This window comes from Alexandromys fortis, unplaced genomic scaffold (assembly GCF_014885135.2).
Source record: "Alexandromys fortis isolate MF-2015 unplaced genomic scaffold, M_Fortis_MF-2015_v1.1 scaffold_34, whole genome shotgun sequence".
Classification (NCBI taxonomy): Eukaryota; Metazoa; Chordata; class Mammalia; order Rodentia; family Cricetidae; genus Alexandromys; species Alexandromys fortis.
The window spans coordinates 4,807,673-4,832,323 of NW_026067933.1; the positions used below are offsets into that span (position 1 = coordinate 4,807,673).

Below are 24,651 nucleotides of genomic sequence, written 5' to 3' on the forward strand. Positions count from 1 at the left end.
GCTGTCCTTCTACCAAGATCAGACATTCACCATAGTTCAGTGTTGACTTTTGTCAGTTACCAAGCAGTCTTTAAACATATCTTTGAAAATAGACTCTAGAGAGCCAATGGACAGATTTTACTTCCAATTGGGAGTCTCTTTAATCTTCAAAGCTCCACCAAAGGAGCAGAACAACACATACACAGAGTTCTTCATAGTACAACCTGACCCCTCCATGGTGTGCTCCAGATTTAGGAACTGGTAAACATTATCTTGTCAAGTGTCTGAGGGGTTAGTGGCTTAATTTATGGATTGTGCTCATTGTACTGATGATAATAAGTAACTATGATTCACTTATTATCATTAGTGCCTTCAATTACCATTTTGCTACCCATGGTCAACTACAGTAAAGATGGTCATACTTGTCTTGATTTTTTGAAGGAAACTGCATTCACATAATCAGTACCATTATTAATTTTTATTTTCTTGAAAATGAATTTTTTCCTGCTTGCCATATATTCTGACAATGGTTTCCTCTCTCCCTACTCATCCCAGTTTCTTCCCACCTATCCTCCCATCTGGATCTATTCCCATTCTATCTCTTATGAGAAAACAGGCATCTAAGAAATAATGATACAATAACATAACTAAAAAATAAAAAAATCAGATTATGACAAACAACAAAATTAGATAAAGAACAAAAGCAAAGCAACAAAAAAATGGATATAGATGCAGAGATCTATGTATTCACACACACAGGAATGCTATAAAAGTCCCCAAACAGAAACCATAATGAATATGCAAAGGACCTGTGAGTTTAAAAAAAATCCCCAACTTAACATCATAAGACAAAGAGCCTACAAAGATGCTGTTGAATTAATTTTGTGTTGATAACTTACTGGTCTTGGGGCCTAAACTTAATAGTGCTTTGTTTTCCCAGTAAGACTCTCTCAGAGAAAAACTATTTTTTTTCAGTTGCAAGTGGCTATCAATTTGAGATATCCTCCTACTTAGGGATGAGGGCATGTGTTTATTTCTCTGCCCAACTCTAGGACTCCATTTAGTTCAGACTTGTGCAGTTCGTGCCTTGGTCTCTGTGAATTCATGTGTGCACTAGTTCTTTGGTGTCTAGAAGACCCAGATTCCTTGGTGCTGACCATCACCTCTGGCTCATACACTCTTTCCACTTCATTCAGAGAGTTATCTCCCTGAACCCTGATGGAAAGGATTTAACGAAGATATCTTTTTTGGGGGTTGAGTATTTCAAACACTCTGCACAGTGTCTGGCTGTGGGACTCTATGTTTGTTTCCATCTGCTGAAGGAGAAAGCTTCTCTGATGATGTCTGAGCAAGAAACAGATCAATGACTATTACAGACTGCCATTAGGAGTAATTTTCTTGCAATGTATTTCTTCCCTTAGCAGAAGAGTGGTATTTGGTTTTCCCTTAGCTCTCCAGTTGTCTAGTGTTAGGTTGTTGACCACCCAAGCAGCGTCAGCTATGGGTTTTATCTCATGGAGTTGGCCTTAATTCAAATCAAATATAGGTTGGTTACTTCCACAAGCTTTGAGTCACACTATTGCACAAGTATATCACAACTGTGGGTCTCTCTTGTAGATCTTTCTTGTAGATGGGTCTGTACTTGGGTTGACATTTACCTTTCTACTTTGGTAGCGTGCAGACTGCCTTCCTATGTCATGAATACAAGTCTGTAGGGGTGAAGTGCATTATATTCTCAGAGTTGTTCTTACTAACCACTCATTGCTGTTAACCTCTTTCTAGAACTAATTTATAGACTGAACTTCATCACTGGTATTTATGTGTACGATAGGCATAGCCATAGTTTATTCATCTCATGGTTTGGGGATCTTAGAACATATTCCTGGTGGGTAAGTACTTCATTTCACAAACACAAAACAGTCATAGCGATGGAAATGTGTGCACTCTAAGTTTGTTCGCATCTTTCTGTGTGATTGAGAAAGATCACTCCACATCCGTAATAAGAGATCTACTCAAAATGGCCCTTCCACTCCTCAGCTATTTCTAGAGAGAGAGACATTTCCTCACTCTGAATGATGCATACTTCACCTCATAGGAGGGTGGTGACTTACAGGTGCTGTCTATGTCTTACAAAATCCATTTTCTTTAACTCCAGTTTCTTAGGTGTGGGGTATATACAAACAAAAGACAGAATTGTTTATATCCTGGAGGCGAGTCCTTGTTTGCTACAATTCAGCATAGGTGTATATATGTTCCTGAATTACAGTCTAATGATAGGAAATGGCAAAGTGACGAGATATTCTGTATCATCTTAATTTTTTAGAAATAGAAAATTGAGACACTTTAATTGCAGATGTTGTGCTATGAATGCTTTATATTTACTGGAATTGTTATTTTCTTTTTTCCTTTATTTATTTTTGCATCTAAGTGACCAGCAGGAAGGAACTGTGTAAGACTTACACCTGAAACAACTCTATTGTGATCATCCTTTATTCTAGTTGAAGGATGTAATGATCCACATGGCATCCATGGGCAGAACTGAATAGCTAGCACCCTTCTTGCTTCACTCTGACCTCATTCAAGATCAGCTCTCCTGGTTGTCTTTAAGCCAAGGGTTATCTGCATCTTGGGGTACTGCACCTCAATCTTGACACTTGGTCTCTCCATAACAGTGACAGCTGCATTCCCATTCTCCTGTTGTGCAAAGCCACCTGTGGTCTCCTACAAGGTTCTTCCACTTCTGTCTCCAACTTGAGGTGAATTTTGATAGAAGGGAGGGAGCTTGGTCCTAGGGTTGAGAGTCAAGTTGTAAAGGTTCATTTCTGGCTGCGAGCTCATACAATCTTTAGTGAGTTTTCATCTTCGGGGACTCAAAGCAAGGGTGACCTAAGTACTATGATGGATTCTTTGGCAGTATCCTAGGGCGTCCAAACAGTGCTGCAAATCAGTCTAGAGAAAACACTGTGTACTTATTTTCTAATCATTTAGAAATCATGCTATGTCCTGGGGAGGTTATAAAATACATGGAAACACATTTAGTCTCCAAGGGAATAGAGGTCTTGGAGAGAATAATGACAAGAACTTGAAATTTCGTTTGGAACCCTGACACCATGAATTCAGACAGTATCTGGATGATTTCACTTTGGGAGGCCACAGCACCATGAATACATAAATAAAGAAGAACAACTCTTACCCCACAGAGCATCTATCATTTTAAACTTTTTACGCTATTGCTTAGACTTTATCAAAATGTAGAAGGTTTATAATGAAAAACCTATAATACTTATTTTAGGTTAAATAGAGAACATCAAACTACATATACTATATAATTTTATTATCAGTTGATAGGATCACACATATATAGAATTGCTTTAGTTTTAGTTATAAAAGGCAATCTATGCAATTGAATATACAGTCCAAACAACATTAATATAGAATGCTAAATTCATAAAATAATAAATAAGCCATTTGAGCAAGCATTGCGTCCAGTAGAATGCACAATTTTATTCCTTGCCAGAGGAAAGCCTCTAATGTTGATTCCTCTTTGTATCACCCTGCAAAGTGAAAAATGCTTATAGAAAGTCTTGCATGTTTAATAGGGACTTTCCCATGTGCATTATTTTAAGACTTTGCACAGTAATGAGCTTCGATAACTTCAGCTTTGACTTTAAAAATCACTAGCATTTAAACTGCAGCCCCATGACTAAAGGGCTGGACTACTTCATACATTATATTCATGTCTTAGTCCCAGATAAATACCCTGTCATCTCAAGAATATTTGCATAAATATTGAATGCATAATGAGTACTTAAATCCACAAAAGCGGTATTTTGTGAGAAACCTACGTGTGACATAATGTTACCTGAGTGGAAAAGATCAAAATGTTCTCTTGACAGAATCTGCAACATTTCTCAATATGCTAGGTGTTCATTTCCTTTGCTATCAACAGCTTTGGGAGCAGTTGTTAAAAAAACATTTAATCTCTTTTAAACTGCAGCTCCTCAAGGCTGATGTGATCACTAAACCAAAGATTTTCTAATTTACAGATTTAGTTAGCAGATGCAGTTAACACTCTGCTTACAACATTAACAGGCACCGATACCTAATTTTAATTTCTTCCTTAAAAGATTATAGGAGGATGCTTCTGGCAAGAATAATTTTCATATTAACACAACGGCAATTCAAAATGAGAAACTTTAACTTAGATGTGCTAAAACTCCAAGGAAAACACACTATGAAAAGAATATGGCTTACTAGCCCTTAAGCAGAGATAACACAATTTCCTCATCCTTCTAATAGGTTGAGAATTACCTAAATATGTAAGCAATTAAAACAAAATTGGCTTGTATGTTATGAATATATATATATTATGTTTCTTGTTTTAAATTGTGTGTGTAATGTGTTTTGTGTGTATTTGTAAATGCTGGAACTGAAGTTATAGGCAGTTGTGAGTTCCCTGCCATGGATTCAGGGAACTGATTTTGGTCCTTTGCAAGAACAGTATGCAGCCCTAACTGCTGAACCTTCTCTTCAGCGTTTGGATATTTTTGTTTCTTGATTGTTTTCTTTTTTAAAAAAAGTATTAATAGTAAGCTGTTTTTAAGTAAAATAAAATCTGTACCATTTCTCTACCATTGAAATGGATTTAGTCAAATCACAGCTAGATTGTATAAATGATGAACATAAAATTTGGAATAGCATGGGAGAGAAGTATATATTTTTATGAATAAAGAAATACAACATCAAGTTTGACTCCTCACTCTGCATTATGATTCCATTTTGTGTCATATTCGTTTTTAGAATAAATCAGCACCTTGGTCATTCCAAACGCTAACAAGTTTCTGTTCACTGAAGAGCAGTTGCTTCTGTGTAATGGGATCAGTATGTTTGGGCTTATCACATCATTGTACAAGTGAGTTGCAAATTATTATTTCGGCGTCATTCAGTGTTGATCCTTGGAAGATGCTTGGATCACCACTTTGAGACCTATCCCTTAATGAGAGAAATTCCAAGATGGTGGACTCATTTTATTTATCTCCTTCCTAAATAACAATGCTGGAACTTTTTATGTCTGATAGATTCACCTCTCAGGTTTTCAAATATATCTATATCCTGTTTCTACATTTGCAATTTTGACCTGAACTTCTCTGAACTTTTGTGTCAGACAGATCAAATGCACATAACATTTCCATTTAGATGCTCAAATGACATCTCAGACTTCTAATTTCCAAAACTAAACTCTTAATGTCTACTCATTCACTTCAATACAGCGCCATTATTCCAGATGCCCAAAACTTAACATCTGCAACCATTCCAGAAATCTTGCCCTCCTATGCATACCACTGTCCATCGAACACTTTCCAAAGGTTCCTAACAATTAAGCGGTGATAACTACCCCCAGTCAGCAGCTCCGGCATGAGAGACGCAGCACTGGACTATGGCAGCACCCTTCCGTGCATCTTGCAGTTTTATGCGCATCTCTAAGATTCTATCATTTGCGTCTTTTTCAGGCCATGTTAATCTTTTCTGTATCATTCCAGTCCTAGTAGATGTGCTGCAGAATTGAGCACCTCTCTTTATCAGTCCATAGGCAGGAGATTTATATAAAATATACGGTTAGTTCATTTCCACCTCACGCTCAAGAGGAGCAAGTGCGGCTCACAAGCTCTGTGCCGTTTGTTTTGTTCACCCGCTCAGTCTCACTCCAACCTGTTCTTGTTCATCTTAGTCCAACTGCCAATCTCTTTACCTCTTTTTGCACATGCATGAAGAGACATTTTTCTGCCTTAGGCAATTCAACTTCTTTTTTTTTTAAATGAAACCTTTTACTGGCTTGTACTTCTACAGAAAAGTTTCTTTAGGCTGTTCTGGAGATGACACTTTAGCCAAGAGTTCTTCCACGAGGCCTGTATCACTTTCATACATATCCTGCAGCATTTACCATATCCATCATCCCTTTTCATTTTCATCCCCTGGAAGAATGCAAGTCCCTGGAATCCACGCAAGTGCTTTTTTCACTGTGTCTTCATTTTCACATAGGAACAGTGCCTGACACAAAGTAGGAACATAATAAAAATTTATAGAATTAATTCCGAAAAGCTGCAGGAAGTGTTGGCATGGAGAACATGGTAAATATGTATTTAATGATGAGAGCCTCCTGGGCGAATATACACATAAATGAGAACACTCATGTGGCGGCTGTACTAGCTCAACTTAAGGAATACATTCCTTGTACAGCTGGTAGAATTCCTGGGAACATTAGGGAAAGAATGTTTTCCCCTAGGGATATAGCTAGCTCTACTTTCATTAAATTTTTATTCATGACTGAAATGTGCCAAGGGAAATAACACTCTTGGTCCATTCAATTACAAATTGAATATCCCCTCAAATTTTGATTTAGATGGTGAAGCCATCATTAGAGTATTAGTTTCCTTCAAGCTTTCTACACTCTTTATATGCTCACTGGCTACATCCAAAATCTAAAACCCAAATTCTCTGTAATGTTTCTTGAGTGAATGAATGGCTTAGTGAACATGTAAATAAATGATAGCAAGCATCTTACAATCGGATTTCATTGGAGATTTCTTAGAAGGACATTTACAGTTGTCTTGACAGCATCACAATCAGCTTGCTTCTGTTTATGGTAATGTGTACAGTAATGCATATGCTTCTGTATATGGTAGTGTTAAAATTCCAGTGCTCCGAGGGCTTTGGAATAGAATACCTTTACTGATGCTCAGATTGTACAATGTTCATAGTATTTTGTCCACTAAGTATTCGGTATTCTCTAAAACACTGGAACTTCTAAAAAAATTGTTTGACCTTTGCACCTTTAGTTTTCTCTTCACTGCCCTCAACTCATAACAAACTGAAAGTCTCTGTCTAAATTATTCTAAGTTTTGACTTATTTTGAATAATGTGTAAATTGATTTTTGTTTTCATTTTTTCCAGGTTTGTAAATTTATTGGAATCAGTGTTTCTTAGATTAAAAATGCTGCTCCACTTTCACAAAGACATTAATTAATAGAATAAGCTTTGACTTTTTTATTATTTATTTATTTTTTTAAGGCTTGTTTTATTTTAATGACTGATCCACCTGAGGCCAAAGGCAGCCTGCTATGTACAGATTCAAGAGAAGCTATATTTCTTGGTCTCTTCCTCCTTGGACAAAGTCTTAATGATCAACTCCTTCTTGGCCTGGAGGTGCTCCTCCCAGCACTTCCTTGTTTCCTTGGTCTTAGACCTGCAACAGCCTCAGCCTGGTCAGCCAGGAGCTTCTTGTGGGCCTTGTCTGCCTTCAGCTTGTGGATGTGCTCCATGAGAATCTGCTTGTTTTTGAAGACATTCCCTTTGACCTTCAGGTACAGGCTGTGATACATATGGCGGTCATCTTCTTGGATTCATGGTATCTCCAGAGAGCCGGCGCAGGGTCCGCATTCTTTTCGTTCAGGTCACCTTCTCAGGCATTCGGGCATTGGCAGTACCCTTCTGCTTTCTTATGTCCATATCCCTGCCCTTCCGTCGAGCCAAAGTGTTTTTCCCGCATCGAGCTCGGGAATGGACAGTTACAGGCTTCCGGATGATCAGCCCATCTTTGATCCGCTTCCATATCTTCTGACAGGAGTTGGCATTGGCGATTTCATTGGTTTCGTTGGGGTCCAACCAGACCTTGTTTTTACCACAGCACAGGACGCTAGAGGCAAGCCTCTTCTGTAGCCTGAGCATACACGTGGCTACGAATGCAGCTGCGAAAGCTTTAACATTTTTTATATGAAATGGTGTTGCCTTACTAATATGCTTCTCTTTATTGACTTAGATTACTTATTTCTAGGTGAACTAATGTCTTACTCTTGGCTTAGGTGAGCAAAATTGATGGCAATAGAAATAATTTTACTTTTGTGAATGCATTATTTTCTCATCAACCCACAATAAATTAATACATTTAATATTTTATATTGCACTTGCCTTTATATATATATTATAATTATATAATTTGGCCATAAATTGCACATTACAAATGTGATAAATAGTTCTTTCATGAAAACCTTGGTTAAATTATTTGCGTCTTTGACATAATCTTCCAGTTTGAAATTGGAATATGGACTAAACAATTCACTTTAATTCAATAGAATTGGTAGTTAGGTAGCTTAGAAAGCTGACTGTTGGAAGGATATTGGCAAAAATATGTCAATACACACTGCTCATTCCATTTACTCTTAATTGCGTGTATATGATTTCAGGGCTGAGTACTTGCTATTGGATAACCAATTAGGTGGTTCATCCCAGGGGAAGACTATTTCTCCCACTCTCAATATTTCTTAGTTGCCCATAGTTATTTTTGGGTTCTGTCTTTCTATTCTTTATTTCCATGACAAGGACAAATGACAACATTTAAGGGTTTGTGGAAATGGTGAATTCAATCTCCAGTCTCACCTAGGATGCTATGGTACAAAGTGCTTACTTGAAGTCATATTGCAATATAATAGCTTTTCAGGGCTTGATGAAAACTGTCGTGTCTATGAATGGGAGTGTGTTAGCCAACTGTGGATAAAATATCTGATGAATTTAAAGGGACTGAGATTGTGTAGAACATAACACAACACCAGGGAAGAGCAGAGAGATCATGTGAAAACAGGTGTGAGTTAGTCGAGGATTTTCTTTACAGCGATCTCTTTCATTAGCACAATATATATTTCAAAGCATATTTATGTCAGCTTCACTTGAACTTCCAAACAGCATTAAGATCTGGGTAGGGAAAATACTACAATCTTGCTTTGGAAATAGGAAGAAAATCTTATAATGATTTGCCCAAGTCATATAATTATTCAGATTTCAGCGTTGAATGAAATTGTGTCTTAATATGAATATACAGAATGCTGTAACATTACATTTCGAATAAATTCAAACTTTTCTTTTTTGTCTTTTTTTTAAAATTGAAAATAGATTCTTCTCTTATAGAATATACCCCAAACACAGTTTATCCTCCCTCCACCCCTCCTAGCTCCCTACGACCACACTCTTCCCAGATCTACTGCCTCTCCATTTCTTCTTCAGAAAAGAGCAGGCCTCCAAGAAACAACAGCCAAACAGGAGAAAAACAAGATACAATAAGAGAAGGCAAAAGCCCTCATATTGAGGCTGAACAAAACAACTCAATAGGAGAAAGAGTCTTAAGAACAGGCAAAAGAGCCAGAGATACATCTGCTGCCACTGTTAGGAGTCTCACAAAAACATCAAGCTAACAGCCATAACATAGACCCGTGCAGGTCCCATGCTTGCCACTTCACACTGGGAGCCCACGGAGCACTGCTTAGAGATTTGGTGGGCCCTGTTCCCCTGATGCCCTCCAACCCTCCTGGCTTTACCGTCTTTCATTCCTCTCTTCCTTGGGTTCACTGATCCCCGAGGGTGAGGACCTAATAAAGACCTCCAATTTAGACTTTCTCTGTGCGTACTGTCTGACCGTGAGCCTCTCCACCCACTCCCCTCTGCTACTGGAGGAAGTCTTACTAGTAAGTGCTTGTAGTGATGTAGGGTATGGAGACTTAACTGGCCATTTGTATCCAGGCAAAGCTTCCAGTGGTGGGTTTCATTTGTTTGAGCTGTTTGTCCCACAGAGGTCACTAAACAACCCAGGCTGAAGCTAAAACAGAAGGTTGCCCTCCAAAAACTGACAGTGACCCCATTGCTCAGGACAACTTCCACACAGCTCACTGAATATAATGAGTTCAAGCTGGCGTGGGCCTTTACTTATACGAATTGTTGGAACAACTCAAAGGCTTATTGACTACTTTTTAAAAAGGCTATGTTTTCCATAATATTGCGTATAGTATAATGATCAAGGACAGTGTGCTGTCAAAATAAACATTTTCTTGAGCTTTTCATTGTACAGTTTGTATTGTTTATCTAGAACACCAAGCTGCTCTTACAGTTCAGTTTTGTACATAGAAGCAAAAGTAGATCAGAAAAAAACCTATTTCCATATCAATACAAGAGTACTAGAAAAATAATCAAATATTACTGTGATCCACACATTCTCAATAGTGATCTTAATTTTAAAACAAAAGCTGTTAGAACCAAACAGTGTTAATGAAAATAAATTCTTATACAAGCTTGAGGAGGGAGAGGCCTAGCATATGGGATCAGTTTCAAGGACTTATTTTTCTGTTTTAAATTCAGTTTCTAAGTTGTTTAAAACCTGATTTAAGAGGATGTCCTTTATGACATTGCTGCAAAACTGGGAATAAATTACGAGTTTGTGTGTGTGTGTGTGTATGTGTGTGTGTTCCACAGCACAGGTGTGGACGTCATAGGACAACTTTGTGGCGTGGAATCTCTTTCACCACTTTTAGGTCAGTACCATCAGCCAAACTCAAGTAGCTAGGATTAAGCAACAAGCTTCATTATCTGCTGAGCCATCTCACTGGCCCCAAAATAGACACCTTAAACTACTTTTTATAAAATAAGAGACAGTATGATTTTAAACATGTAGGTGAAAACCTATGAGTGAACAATGGTATGGCTAATTTCTGTTATTTTGTAATCTAAAACAAGAACTTCAGATCATCCAAGCTGTTCAGAAGAATTGTTGACCAGCTGCCTGAGATAATTTCTGTCCAACTAAGCTTTCTGGCAGTTGTAGAGTGAGCGCCAGGGCTCCAGCTGTTAGGAGCTCTCATTCATCCAGGAATGCAGCTGTCTTTGAGTCGTTCTTGCTTTAGTCAGTAAACTCTCAATTATACATATAAGTCACCCCACTAAGTTTACTGATTCACCAAGCTGGACTTTGGTGATATATTTGACTTGGTCTGGTGTCAGTTCCCTGTGTACCATAAGGAATGTTTCTTCATTTCTCCCCAGGAATAATCACACACACACACACACACACACACACACACACACACACACAAAGATCCGGTTTTTAATTTTCAAAGATAATTGAGTATTTATGCTGATCTTATTAAGATTTATACAGTTTTACAAATTATACGAATTTACTGAACTGTAAAAACCCAAACCAGGAAAGATTCTAATACTTTTCAAGTTTCTCATGTTTTTGCTTGACATATCTGCAGTCCCCCTAACTTTCTCATAAGAAAGTTATTCTCACACGTTTTCAATTACATTTTACAGTTCATAAGGTGGGCTCTGTTTCTGAAGCATTGTCTTTTGAGTTTCTCTGATTTCCATCCAGTCTTTTCCCCGTGAAAAAAACTTGTTTTCCTACATACATAGCATGATTCAAAGGAGAGCCTTCTATCTGCAGATGAGTGCCACTCTCCGTCTTGGCGAAAGAAACGCCTGTATTCACAGAGCTGGGGCTGATCCGTGACTCACCACTCGTAAGATTGCTGAGAGCAAGCAACCGTCAATTGCTCAGCCCTAAGTCACCACTTCAGAGGCCGTGGAAGAAGAGGAGTTGGAAAGAATGTAAGAGGTAAACAATGGTGGAGAATGCTCTGAAATGCTGTTGTCTGACTATCATGGCTGGGGCACTCATGAACTGACAGTAGCCATGGTTACCAACACAAGATTGGGACTGCAAACATTCTATCATGGATGTTCCATGGACTTACTATGCCTCACCTTTCTCTGAGGAACTGCTAGATGTTAATGGCTTCCAGAAGAGATGTGGCCAATGTGTATCTTTTGTCTAGCCACTGGTACATTATTCCTGATATTTAGTGAAATTGCAATACAGACATGCACATGCAAATAGTCATAAGTAAGCTCAAGGTGCTATGTTCACATTAAAAAAAAGTAGATGTGGACTTCATGTGTGAGATCATCAAAGAATTAACTAAAATATTTTGAACAAAAGGACAATTACTCGGAGGATTTTTTTCTTTTATTTATTTTATTTTAATTAAATTAAGTTCTGTATTTTTGCTTATGATTATTATAATTTTAGTCTTAAATTCTTTGATTCATTTTTAATCCACTCTTGTATATGAGGAACGGAAACAAAATCATTATTGTCCATGTGAGACACACAGGATTATTTGAAAAAATTATTCTTTGCCATAGAAGAGGTTTTACATCTCCATCGTATATGAATTATATAGAAATGTATGAATTTTTATCTCTGGACTCTCTTATGGTCTTAAATGTCTATATGTATACATAAATTTGCACTCAGGTATTTCCCCCACCTCATCTTTCTCTAACTATGCCCTGTCAACTTTAGTACTTTTGTTTCTTAATTATTTTTTTTTAATTTATTAAAGATTTCTGTCTCTTCCCCACCGCCGCCTCCCCTTTCCCTCCCCCTCCCCCAATCAAGTCCTCCTCACTTGTCAGCCCAAAAAGCAATCAGGGTTCTCTGCCCTGAGGGAAATCCAAGGACCACCCACCACCATCCAAGTCTCGTAAGGTGAGCATCCAAACTGCCTAGGCTCCCACAAAGCCAATACGTGCAGTAGGATAAAAAACCCATTGCCATTGTTCTTGAGGTCTCAGTAGCCCTCATTGTCCGCTATGTTCAGTGAGACCTGTTTTAACCCAGGCTTTTTTTTCAGACCCAGGCCAGCTGGCCTTGGTGAGTTCCCGATAGAACATCCCCATTGTCTCAGTGTGTGGGTGCACCCCTCGCCGTCCTGAGTTCCTTGCTCGTGCTCGCTCTCCTTCTGCTTACTCGGAGGATTTTATAATAAAATCTGTTTCCACTTCCATTGTAGAAAAGAGGGGCAGGAAACAAATTGAATTAGTTGACAATGTACATGGAACCCTAAAACCTACTTATGAAACTTACACTGCATATTTAGGAGATTGTTACTTGACACTTGAATGAAGACTAAATTTTCCTGATAGGTGATACAACTGTTGCAAAGCTTGGATATAATCTAGAGATGAGAGAATGAAAATGGTGAATGCCTGCAATGTCTTCAGTGAGATCACTCAGTTCTTCATTAATGGAAGTTGCTTGGTTATTTCACTGTTTCTTCCTGACATCTACTTTGCTTCATTGGTTCTAAGGGATGGGAATCAATAAACCCTTTGATCCTAGACACCACTTATAAGGGCTACTCAGTTAATTTTACAGCAGCTATTTATTAAATATTAATGCCACACACCATGGGCCAAGTCCCCTTCTATTTCCCTCCAGAATGAGTCACAGCATAGGAAACACTGAGTTTAGATACTTTGAGATGTGCCCGTACATTAGTGAGTGAATTTCCTAGCTGTAATTCATAGGTTTATGCTCAAAAGTTGTGTTAGTTCTTTTTATAATAAAATCAAAATGGCTTTCCAAAAAATGTAATTGTTCCTCTACTACACAGTGCTATATTATATTTGAACACACTTGTTTGTTATTGTCAATAACTAAAAGACTGATTTTTTTTTATATTTCCATCCATCGGTTGCCAATACTTTCATTCATTTTGTGTCTAACTGCAATTTTATTAGGTGTGAAAACAATGATACCAAGTGTGGCTTATTTCACTAGAAAATAGAAACGGTAAAGTTTCTGGCTACCTGAAAAAACTGGCGATGTTAAATTTAGGGAAACCAAAATCCACTAGTGCACATTCTTGGTGGGAGAATTAAGACCAAATTTATTCAGAGGTGTAAAGCCTGTTAATACTTCATTTTCTTGGGGAATGTTCGTTTCTGATTTAACCTTGATAGCAAAGGCAGGTGATATGAACAGATTCCTCACCCACGGTGTCAATGTAACTGCAGAAATTGACTAAATACTGGCAGGAAACCAAGGGAAAGTCCTCCTTGAACAATCTTCTACTGTTTGTCACCAACCAATCACAAATGAATATCAAGTATAACTTTACTATAAAATGCTCACTTCACAGACTCTGATTCAAAACTTTCTATATAGTTATTACCTACTTTTATAGTATTGTGATTTGTGGCTAGCTGCAAGGCCAGAGTTCTAGTTCTAGGTTGCCTAGGGAGTCGGAGTATGGACGAAATGAATCCATTAGGTCATTTCTGCAGCATGTGCTTGTAGCTTCTCTTTTGATCAAGGATGAACTAGTATTGTGAGTTGCCTTTAGTTCCTGTATATGTGTACAAACCTCTCATGTTACTATATTTATATCTAGCAGACCTAGCCAAACAATTAGCCTTTTAATACAATTAGCCTTTTAATACAATTCTGCCATATTGCTAATGTGCAAAAGTTTTTTTTTTTCCACATCTGAGACCTAGTCTAGATATTTAACCAGAATGGCTTTTGACTTACTCATTAGCACAGACAAGCCTGGAAGTTGGAATCTTATTATCTTTCTCTCTTAAGTATCTTACATTATATCTGTAGTACCAGGCCTGGGCCCATCAACATTTTCACTTATTTTTATTCTAACATAAAATTACCAGCCATACTTGTACTTTGATTCTGCTCCACTCTAGCTCAAATTCCTAATCCTACAAGGACAAATTATCTTTGAGTAAAAACTTCCATTCACTACTCCAATAAGGTTAAAAGAATAATTTTCTTAGGTGTTTTGATGTAGCATCAGGTTCTCCGTCTTAAAAAAAGAGCTCTATAAAAATGAAATATATTAGTCTTCATGCATTGTTGAACTTTGAAATTGATGTTTTAATAATTAAAACTTTCTGGTGGAGAGCTTTAACACACGTTTCTCTATTTTAACGTAAACTTGGATATATTAGTTATGGGATGGTTAAAATCCAATATAACATGGTAATAAACCATTTGGTTAAACAAGATTATTTATTTTTCAGTAAGTAGACATTTCCTTTTGCTCATAATGAAGGACAGTCTATTCAGTGTGCTGCCAGCCTTTCTGTCTTATCTTGGCCAAGTCATAATGAATAAATTAAAAAATAAGCCTCTAAGAAACAAGAACATTTTCATTCAAATGTACCCTTTCATTTTTTTATATATAGTTGAATGCGATTTTTCTCAGAAGTATGATGGGTAGCTGGCTTCTTTCAAAGGCTGAATGAAAGGAGAGCACCCGCTCCCAGCACTGCTCGACTGCCTTCATCAGTCAACAGCTGCAGTAAATGGAGACACTGAAGTATGCGCCTTTCATCTTGTTTTCTTCCTGTGCTCACGGTATTCTCTATTTTTTCTCTTTCTACAGTCCCAGAATGCATTCTTCTACTATCCACTGTCTACAGGATTTCAATTACTTGTACTTCCTGAAAAACAAACTTACCTACTGTACTTAACATCGTTATCATTTTATTTATAGATATCTTGTCAAAATGAACAGCTCTTTAATTGAAATAAAAACCTTGAGGGCAAGAACTTTGTACTGTGAATTTTGCTTAATCCCTTTCAAAAGTTAAAACATTTACTACATAATTCAGAAATTTTTTGTACTATATCTGGGAGACGCCAGAATAAGAAGGTAGGTACATTATCCCAAGTGCTCTATGCTAAGTACAGTGTCCAAATAAGTGCTAACATCTTAGAAATAACATTTCTGGGTTGCAGATATGGCTTAGTTGATCAAGTTCTTGCCAGACAAGCATGAGGACTTAACTTCTGATCCTCAGAATCCATTGGAAAGTCTGCAGTCCCAGTGGGGGAGAGAGAAGGGGAGGGAGGGAGGGGAGGAAAGGTATCTGCTGGACAGTCAGGAAACAGCGAGCTCCAGTTCAGTTTTTAAAAATGGGCGATTGGTGTAGGAGGCCCTTCTCTATTTGTGTTGTTTTCATTGATTATTAAAGAAACTGCCTTGGCCTAGTTGATAGGGTGGAATTCAGGTAGGCGGGGAAGAAAGAACAGAATTCTGGGAGGAAGAAAGCAGAGACAGGCAGACACCATGGTTCTCCTGCCTGAGACAGACACTGGTTAGACTCATGCTGGTAAGCCACAGTCAAGTGGCGATACATATTAATGGAGATGGGTTAAACTAATATGTGAGAGTTAGCCAATAAGAGACTACAGATAATGGGCCAGGCAGTGATTTAATTAATTTAATTTAATTTCTGTGTGTTTATTTCAGGGGTTAAGCTATCCAGGCGGCCGGGATGAAAAGCAAGCCCGCTCTCTCCATCAACAGGTGATTGAGGGAGACATCCAACATTGGCTTCTTCTCTCCTTAGGTAATGCTTTAGTTACTACCCCACGTTTGTACACCAGGGTGTTTACTTCATGTGTGTCATCTCACCTATTTGGATACACACATTATGATCTAGTATAGTAATAACTTTTGTTATCAGTGGGAAAATTTACTCTAGGCTTTAAGATCTGTTTTTCCCAATAACTCAGTAGTAATGTATTGATTAATTTTTTCTTAGTTTCTCAAAGAAATGTAAGGTCTTTTGTTTTGAATTTCATCAATTGACTATTCCATATGCAAACAGTGTGCTCTGCTGCTGGGTGCCAGCCCTGCAGTGGTCAGATCTTAGAGATAGTTGGTGAGGGAAGGATGGGCCAGACATGATGGTTAAGAGAATCTTGCAACCTGACTAACTAGCAGTCAGAAAGCCTCTTTATTTATAAAGAATTTAGTAAACAGAGATAGGTACATGATTTTCCAAAACATAGAACATACAATTTTTGTTTTTGAACATGTGTTTAGCATTTTCCCTTACAAATCTGAGTTCATGAGTTCAGTCATCATTGTAAACTGTGACAGAACAGAGTTACCATTTGCAATCAATTTCCCTCAAGTTTCATCATCATTGATAAACACTTATCTTTTATAGTCATTTTTACTCATCAACCCCATAGCCCCCCCCCCTTTTTTTAAGAATCTAGAGACATATGACAGCCTGTTCTTAGGCTGATAGCTTTTGTGGCTTCAAGAAAACTGGACCAAAAGAAAATCTCCATGCCAGCACATGCAGAATGCCATGTCCCAAGCAGCATATCATTAACTCTTAATGGTCAGAGTGTCCACGAAAAATCCATAGGCCATAGCTTCTTTAGTTATTATTCAATTTCTGCCACAATATAACATTTTATATTTTATATCTTTAAAGAATTTGTCTATATGTCTAATCCTGGCATTCTTTTGTTCCTTCATTATATGACATCCCAGTGGCTCTTCATAAGCTAATTTTCTAAAGAAGAGAGGAGCCAGTATCTCATCCTTTTATCATCTTATCACATAATTCTTGGCCCATTCATGTAAGTTTCTGTGTGGGGCAGAGGTAACTTCAATTAAACTAACTTTGTTGCTGTCTCTGCCACATAATTCCCTGAGTGTGTAGTGGGAAGAGGCTTGAAATCTGACTTGCAGCCAACTCTTCTAGCCCACCAAATCTTGTTCACACTTTTCATGTTTATTTTGCTTTGATTATCTTGTTCCTGAGTGAGTACAGGGGCAGATGTTTTAAGAAAATGTCATAGCCTCATAAGTAGACTTCTGGCTTCTTAATGTGTGTTACAGACTCCATGGTATAAGGAAGACCTTAAGTAGATAAGGATATCTCCTTAAAAGCATGAGGCATGGTATGCTTAGAACATTCCTGAGGGAGTTTGGAAGCAGTACTCCTGGGAGGAGGCACAAATGATTCATAAGGAACTTTCCATCAATCCAATGTCCTTAAATTCTACAAAGTAAAAGCCCCCCTCATGCAGAGATCAATACCAAAAGTTTCACGGTGGTCATCATGTGGCTCAGCTTTGCTGAATCTTTGTCAAGCAGCTGTGCTGCTGGCTTTATGACTTCTGCCACCCCCATCGGATATGGCTGCAACACTGGATATACAAGAGTGAACAGGATAACCGTGGTCTCTGCACGTATCATTCCCTGTGGACTCTAAATTACGTTCTGAGACTAGATATTACAGATAGTGGGTTAATGGAAGCAAGAAAGGTACTTTTAAGATTAAAAGCATCAGTTACATGTTTTGTAGTTAGAATTCAGGATTTTATATTGAGAAAACAGAAGCATTTAGCTTAGACAACCATAACACAAAGTTTAACATAGTATCTAAATAAAACCACTTTTTCTTATGTCTGTAGTTAAAAAAATCATCCTAAGGAATATTATGTTATTTGTGAGAAAACATGAATTTTAAAAGCAGGCTACGTAGTTGCCTCAAGTAAGTGAATAAGCCTTGTGAATAAAGAAACCATTTCCATATCTTTTTTTCAAGAACAAATCCTTCTGAGCCTCTTTTCTATAGACACTCTGAAGTATGGACAATACAAATATTTTCTTTATATTGCAGTTTTTCAAGTTCATAATTCGATGCTTAGTTTTCAAAAGATTATAAGCAAAAATATTCAGGACAATAAGTAAAATAAAATTAAGGCTTTCAGGCTTCAGAGCCAATACTCTTTAAAAGACCACATCATGGAGCTATATTCTTCCTGTTTAGTGTCCGTTGCCATTGTTACAAATTCTATTTCTTATTTCTCAATTATGTTTTCTGAATTGGCTCACGCCAAGCATTCTGTTAAATGGGTGGTTGGTCTTCTGCTGTTCTAAACACTTGCACAAACTCTAAGAACAATTACGTCTTGAAGTTGATTACGGACAACCAACTTCCTAGAACATGCAGTTTCTCAGAAAGAACGATAGATGCTGGTAAAGCAAAGGGTACCCTTATAGCTTCACTGTTTATTGGGTTAATGAGCCATTAGCCTACACTTGAGGTGCAGAAATTCCCAGCATTCCTCGGGAGAATAAGAAAGAATTGCCAGCTGCTAGATTTCTCCCTAAATTCTTGAATGTTGTATGTCAGGACATGAAATGGAGTTATTTTATTTATGTGCTTACTAAATTCACATGTTCTTCTATAACATGTTGCAATGCTGCTGAATAAAGTAAATTTTCACTAAATTAAGCTGAACTTTGGTGGGTCTCTCCTAGTTCAATACATCAAGCTATTCATGATACAATTAAAGAAAATACACAACAAGAATATAAAATAAGAGCTTGCATTTTTCTAAAATAATTTATTATCTTTGCCTGTTAAACGATGCTAGTCTTGAAAACATACCAAATGTTAATGTGACTATAACTTCAAATCTTTTATAATAAATAAGAGGGAATATAAATAGAACGGCTGTCATTCATTTTAGTGATTTAATAAGAAACTGTGAAGAGACATAATTTAAGGCAGACAGGCCAATGGTGTGTACCATAGAGAGTTAATTTAAGATAGACAATTAGGAAAATGGTATGTATCACTGGGAGTTTATATGGTACACCTATTCGCAGCAGATTGTTAGCTTTCCTCGAAAAGTCATTGTATATATATAATTAGATAGAAAGCATCGTGCACGCAGGTACAAAATTATGCTTACAGGAAAATCATTTTCCTTATGGCTGACTCACATTTTGATTCTGGCTTCAAGTAAAGAAAGTAGATAAGCTGGCTAGCGGCATCACAGCAAACACCTGGGGCATACATTTATTACAATTTCACCCTAAGGCCTCATGCTGTGACACTCTAGCTCTGAACTGCTCTCTTGGATGTCATCCAGAAGAAGGCAATTACAAGAAGCACCGTACTTTTCCTGCTTCATGTATAACATACTTTTAGGTCATAGCCTAAGAAACCTTGCGTTACAGGTCATCTATGAGCACCCCTGGGATTCGATGCATAATTTCTGTCTACCTAATATGGCATTTGCATTATTTCTGAAGTTGGTATGGGATAATTAATGTGATTACTGGGTCAAGTAATTTGCAATTTTTATGGTTATAACCACCAAGGATTAGTTTTATGTGTATATATGTTTTTTCTTGGATATCTCAAACAAACAAACCAAACCCAAACAACAACAATAAAAGCCCAAGCAAACAGAGTTTAGGTAAAAATAGCAAGGGTGGAGAATAAAGAACGCTTTGTAAATAACGAGCAGAGAAGGGCTAAAAGGTGGCTTGACACTATAGCATGGAAGATACTCGAGTGTGACCTGACTTAATACATGTCAGACACATGATAACTGAACATATACAGAAGCACATATGCACACACACACACATCTTGCAACACATACATGTGAAACAAAGCATTCTGTAATTTTTACCATTGGGTAGCCAAATAAATGAGATGCTAAGCATACTCCACACGCTATTCATTAAAATATTAATCGTCCACTACAAAGGAAGAAATCATATCATTAAGGGGTCCTAATATGTAACTGCAGGAAAAGTTATCACTGTTAAAGTGTGGGTCTTTTTCTTTTAAGTATGTATTTTTAATTTTAATTATGAGAGTGCACGCATCTCCGTGTGGGTCCAGGCACATTTCTGCTGAGGCCAGAACATTGTGTCAGCTGGAAGCTGCAAGTGGTTGTTTCATACCAGCTTCAAAACCCTAACTGTGTTAATTCTACAGTTTACTCGACTCTCAGTTCTTTATGGTTCTTGCTAGACTCTGCTCGATTTTCAAGCTATTTGAGGACAACCATGTACACCTACAACTGATCCTCAGGGCTTATTGCTATACAACGTGGCTCTAGAGCGCTAGGTTGCAGCCGCATGACATGGATATTCGAAGCTAAGCTTGGGGTTTCTAAGACAGCAGCAAGAACTCAACCTGAGCCATTTCTGAAGCCTGCAAGCATGGTTCTTTATGCAAAGCCAACGTTTAGGACTGATGCACTTGTCCAAACCATTGGAAGATTTGAGGCGATGAGCCATTTCCATCAGAATTTCAAATAGTTTCATGACATCTCTTGAGATAATAAAAGCTAAATGCTGTAGCACTATTTATACTTAGAATGTCACATAGCACCTGTGTTTTCTACTAACATTTTAGATGTAGTTTCTTGTTTTGTGTTTATAACAGCCTTGTTAGCTTGTCATAGAATTGCATTCCAGTTTTTTACTTAAAGAAATTAATCCTCAGTGGGAGAAAACATTTTTCTCTTCACTGAGGTAGTAAAAAGTAAATACATTTTAATACAGGGAATTTAATCATAGAATTATTTTAAGCCTATTAAATCCAATACATTAATTTCCTTATTTTACCAAAGATTTTCTTCTTCATGCCTTTCCCTGTGCTTCACCTCAATGCGACAAAAATAATTAACACTACTCTGATAGCCTCATGTAATTGAAGAATAATTATCTTATCTGAGGGACATATCAAAATCACCACAAGCAACAGAGAAACAGGTTATTTGTAGCATGTAGCAATTGCCTGTGGCCAGCCATACAGAGACCTGCTGTCCCTGGTAGCATCTTTTTTACAGACCAAAGGCTCAGGAGATGCAAAGCATACTTTGTTACTTCTAAGTAGTATTAGCACAGTTGAGATTTCTCCAGATACAGATGCAACTTGGGAAGTTCACACACTACTGGCCATCTCCTCCGATAATGTGAATATTAAAGATTTGGAATCGCAGTAATATGGACTATTCTATAAGACATTAGTTGAGGAAAATTACAGATCACAATACAAACAAAAAACCTCAGGTCATTAGGCTCATGGCTTAATTTCCTTCTTTCATTTCCTGTAAAAGAGTTATCTATAACACATAAAATCTGCCATATAGTTCAAGTCAGTGTTATATTCCAAAGTGTTTTACATGATCTACAAATGTAAGGTTATTATGAAATAAATCCGATTATTACATAGAGGTATAGAATTAATATGAGAAGTTGAAATTAATATTAAGGTACTAGACTTTGTCCTTGTTTTGTAATTGTCTTTAGTCCAGCTATGTATTATATAGAAAATGTACACCTCTGTTTCTAGCCTTGACCTAGTTTTGAACCCTAAATTATTTTACATACTTCACATGAAATCTGGTTGTTATTGAAATTTAATTAATCTTTAGGAGTATAACTATTACCCTCACTGAAATATTCTGTTAACTCTGAAAGCAAATCTAAAAGAAGACACTGGGAACTTACAAGAGGCTGGCATTTCTGTTGAAAACAAACATGCTTCGTCTAAACAGGTGAGTTGGAAGGAAAAGCAATTCTCTGATATATATATATATCTCCTGACAATGTTGACAAGATGTCAACATAATGCAGTGTATATCCCAAGGATCTCTAACCTACTTTCCTGCTAGAAGACTCAGGGAAGGAAAGGGGATGATTTTAACACTGGAGTCGATGAGGCTCTCCAGTGAGAGTGATGGTCCCTTAGACCCTTTTAGTTTTCTCAAATGTGTGATGATGATGAGCTCTTGATATTTAAGGGAATATATATTCAGAGATATCAAGTGTAATATGACAAAAATATAATCTTAAATTTCACATTCTTTTATTCTCAATAAATACCCCCACTTGCTAAAGCCAGAATCCTGACATTATTTCCATCATCTAACTGTTCCACTCTGAGTCATTAGCGATTTTAATGTCAAATCATAATGCCAGACAATGCACTTTATTTTCATGTCCGTTTCATGACCCACTTCAGATAATTATATCACCCGTCTTCCCACATATTTAATCTTCCCTACTTCCTTTCCACTTGCTGTTATTTATGTAGCAGCAAAGAGAATTCTCCAACACCAACACATGGTCTAAGATGAAGCTCCCTGGCAACCATCCTTCAATGCAGTCCTTACCACACTGAATAAAATCCAAAGGCAATGCAGTGTTTTCTAAGATCTCAAATGATTCATACTCTCTTTTGCCTCGCTTCTTCTCCATGGGTCTTGTAGTTTTGCTTTTTGAATAACCAAGACATATTTGCTTGTACTGCTGAGATTCCCCGCTCTTCCCCTTAATTGAAATATCAACTACTTGGAGAGAGAAGTCATCGCAATTGTTTAAGCTTTAAAGCATATTGTTCAATCCTATTATGTCTTACATTTTTACCCAGTTCTATAAAATATATGGTGTTAAACTTGAGTCACCATCAGAAATCTGGAGACGTTATCAGTTATAGAAAACTTGTCTAAAATCGGCAAAGCCCTAAATCTGCCCTCTACCCATGTATGTACTCATTCTCTCTCTCTCTCTCTCTCTCTCTCTCTCTCTCTCTCTCTCTCTCTCTCTCTCTGTTTTTCTGTTTTTCTCTCCCTCTCTCCCTTCACACTCTAGCACACACAATCACTCACACATATATCATTATCAGTATTTTATAAGTATGCACTATCAAATCTGGAACACAATGAAACTAAGACATTTGCTGAATGAGCACTATCACTTATTCCGTAGAATAAAGCAAAGGTGAAATATTCATCTTGTGGCCATGTTCTGTCACCAGTTTCATATTTACAAAGAATATTGTACTACCACTTTTCTCTAACACTGTTTCTTAAACTTTATAAAGTCAAAGGTGCTTTGCTAAGCATGACTCTCCAAATTTTCTACCATTACTGAGAACTATGTACATGCATATGTAATCTGCTCACTAACATCCGAATTTAGCCTATCATCCAGTATGATGACTTCTTAGATATGTCTTGCCATTAGTCCCGAAAGTGCATTTGCTTCGTTCACCTCACTGTAAAACCCAACCTGCCTGACTGAAGACCAAGTTCCATAAGTAAAACATTCTCAGATGTTAAAGTCAAACTAATCCTAGTCACTTTAAGCAGTCATCACCCAACTCAGCTGCTTTCAAGGCAAAGGTTTCTTGGCATTAGAAAAATGGTTCCTTTGGAAGAAAAACTCATAGTTACACCTGCTTTCATATCACGCCACAAAGCTATGCTGTGAGGAAACTCAAATGCCAGAGAAGCTGTTGTTCATTCTATTTTATTCCTGTTTCCTCATACGCTGGTGCAGAGTAAAGTGGGTGATTTGTGGAATTCTAGCAAACAAGGGAAGGATGAGTAAGTGACTCAGATAAGCACCAGAGACAGCACAGACATCATGTGAGCTACTGGGGACATGGCAGTACTTTAGGTCACTCCTACATGTGTCACTGAGGAGGAGTTTCAGGATGCATTTCAGGAGGACAATTTATGTCAACCTACAGGAGAACAAAGGACATTTTGCCAAAAACGGGAAAAGTCTCCTTATTTGTTTTTAAAAGGAGCAACGCATTTGACATTTTCACTGATAGTATCTTCCCAGGCAAACTGATTATACATTAGAATATCTTATAATCGTACCATTTGGCCTTTAGAAATAGAGATTTCTATTTCTATTGGGATTTACAAGGTATCTGTCAGCCCAAAATCTGTTCATGAAAAATTGAGTACTTGGGTCCCAGTAATAAACAACCAATATCATTATTTTTTTTTCTCACCAATGATTAAGGCCAGTGCTGCTTACAGATTTCTGCAGCAAAACAAAGAACTACAGATGCTTCTGTGCAGAGTCACAATAGGATTGGATTCAGGATCATACAATCTCATATTGTTACTATGTTTATCTTGCTATATTACCTTGTTAAAACATACCATTCAAATTGCTAGGACCTCTACTCTCTTTGTAGATGAAGTCTGGTTTAGATGATTTGTATGTTCTAGGGTAGTAGGATAATTAAATTATTAGTCAATTAAATTATTAATATATGTGGTATGTAAAGAAAAGTTCAGATGAAAACATTAAGCCTAGTACTTAGCAACCTTTTCTACTCATTTTCCCTCAAGTCTATAATAATACATACATGTGTCTAGTAATTTCTCGGGAGTAATTTAGCATAAATTTATGCAAGTAGCACAATTTACCCATTACCCCATAAAGTACCTTTGTTCTTGCAAATAGACATGATAATCATACTTTTTTCTTTCCTTTTTTTTTATTGAGAATAAGAAAAAAAGTTTCCGCCTCCTCCCAGCCTCCCATTTCCCTCCCCCTCCCCCCACCCTCCTCCCCTCCCCCCACCCTCCTCCCCCTCCCTCCACTCTCCTCCCCC

At 37.4% G+C, this 24,651-nt stretch overlaps 1 protein-coding gene and 1 pseudogene across 1 annotated transcript in view; both read right to left on the minus strand.

Annotated features, from left to right (window-relative positions):
* Kcnd2 (potassium voltage-gated channel subfamily D member 2) overlaps nt 1–24,651 on the minus strand; it is a 484,782-nt gene that overhangs the window by 109,253 nt on the left and 350,878 nt on the right. The window lies entirely within an intron of this gene.
* On the minus strand, nt 7,108–7,704 carry LOC126503947 (60S ribosomal protein L19-like; annotated as a pseudogene).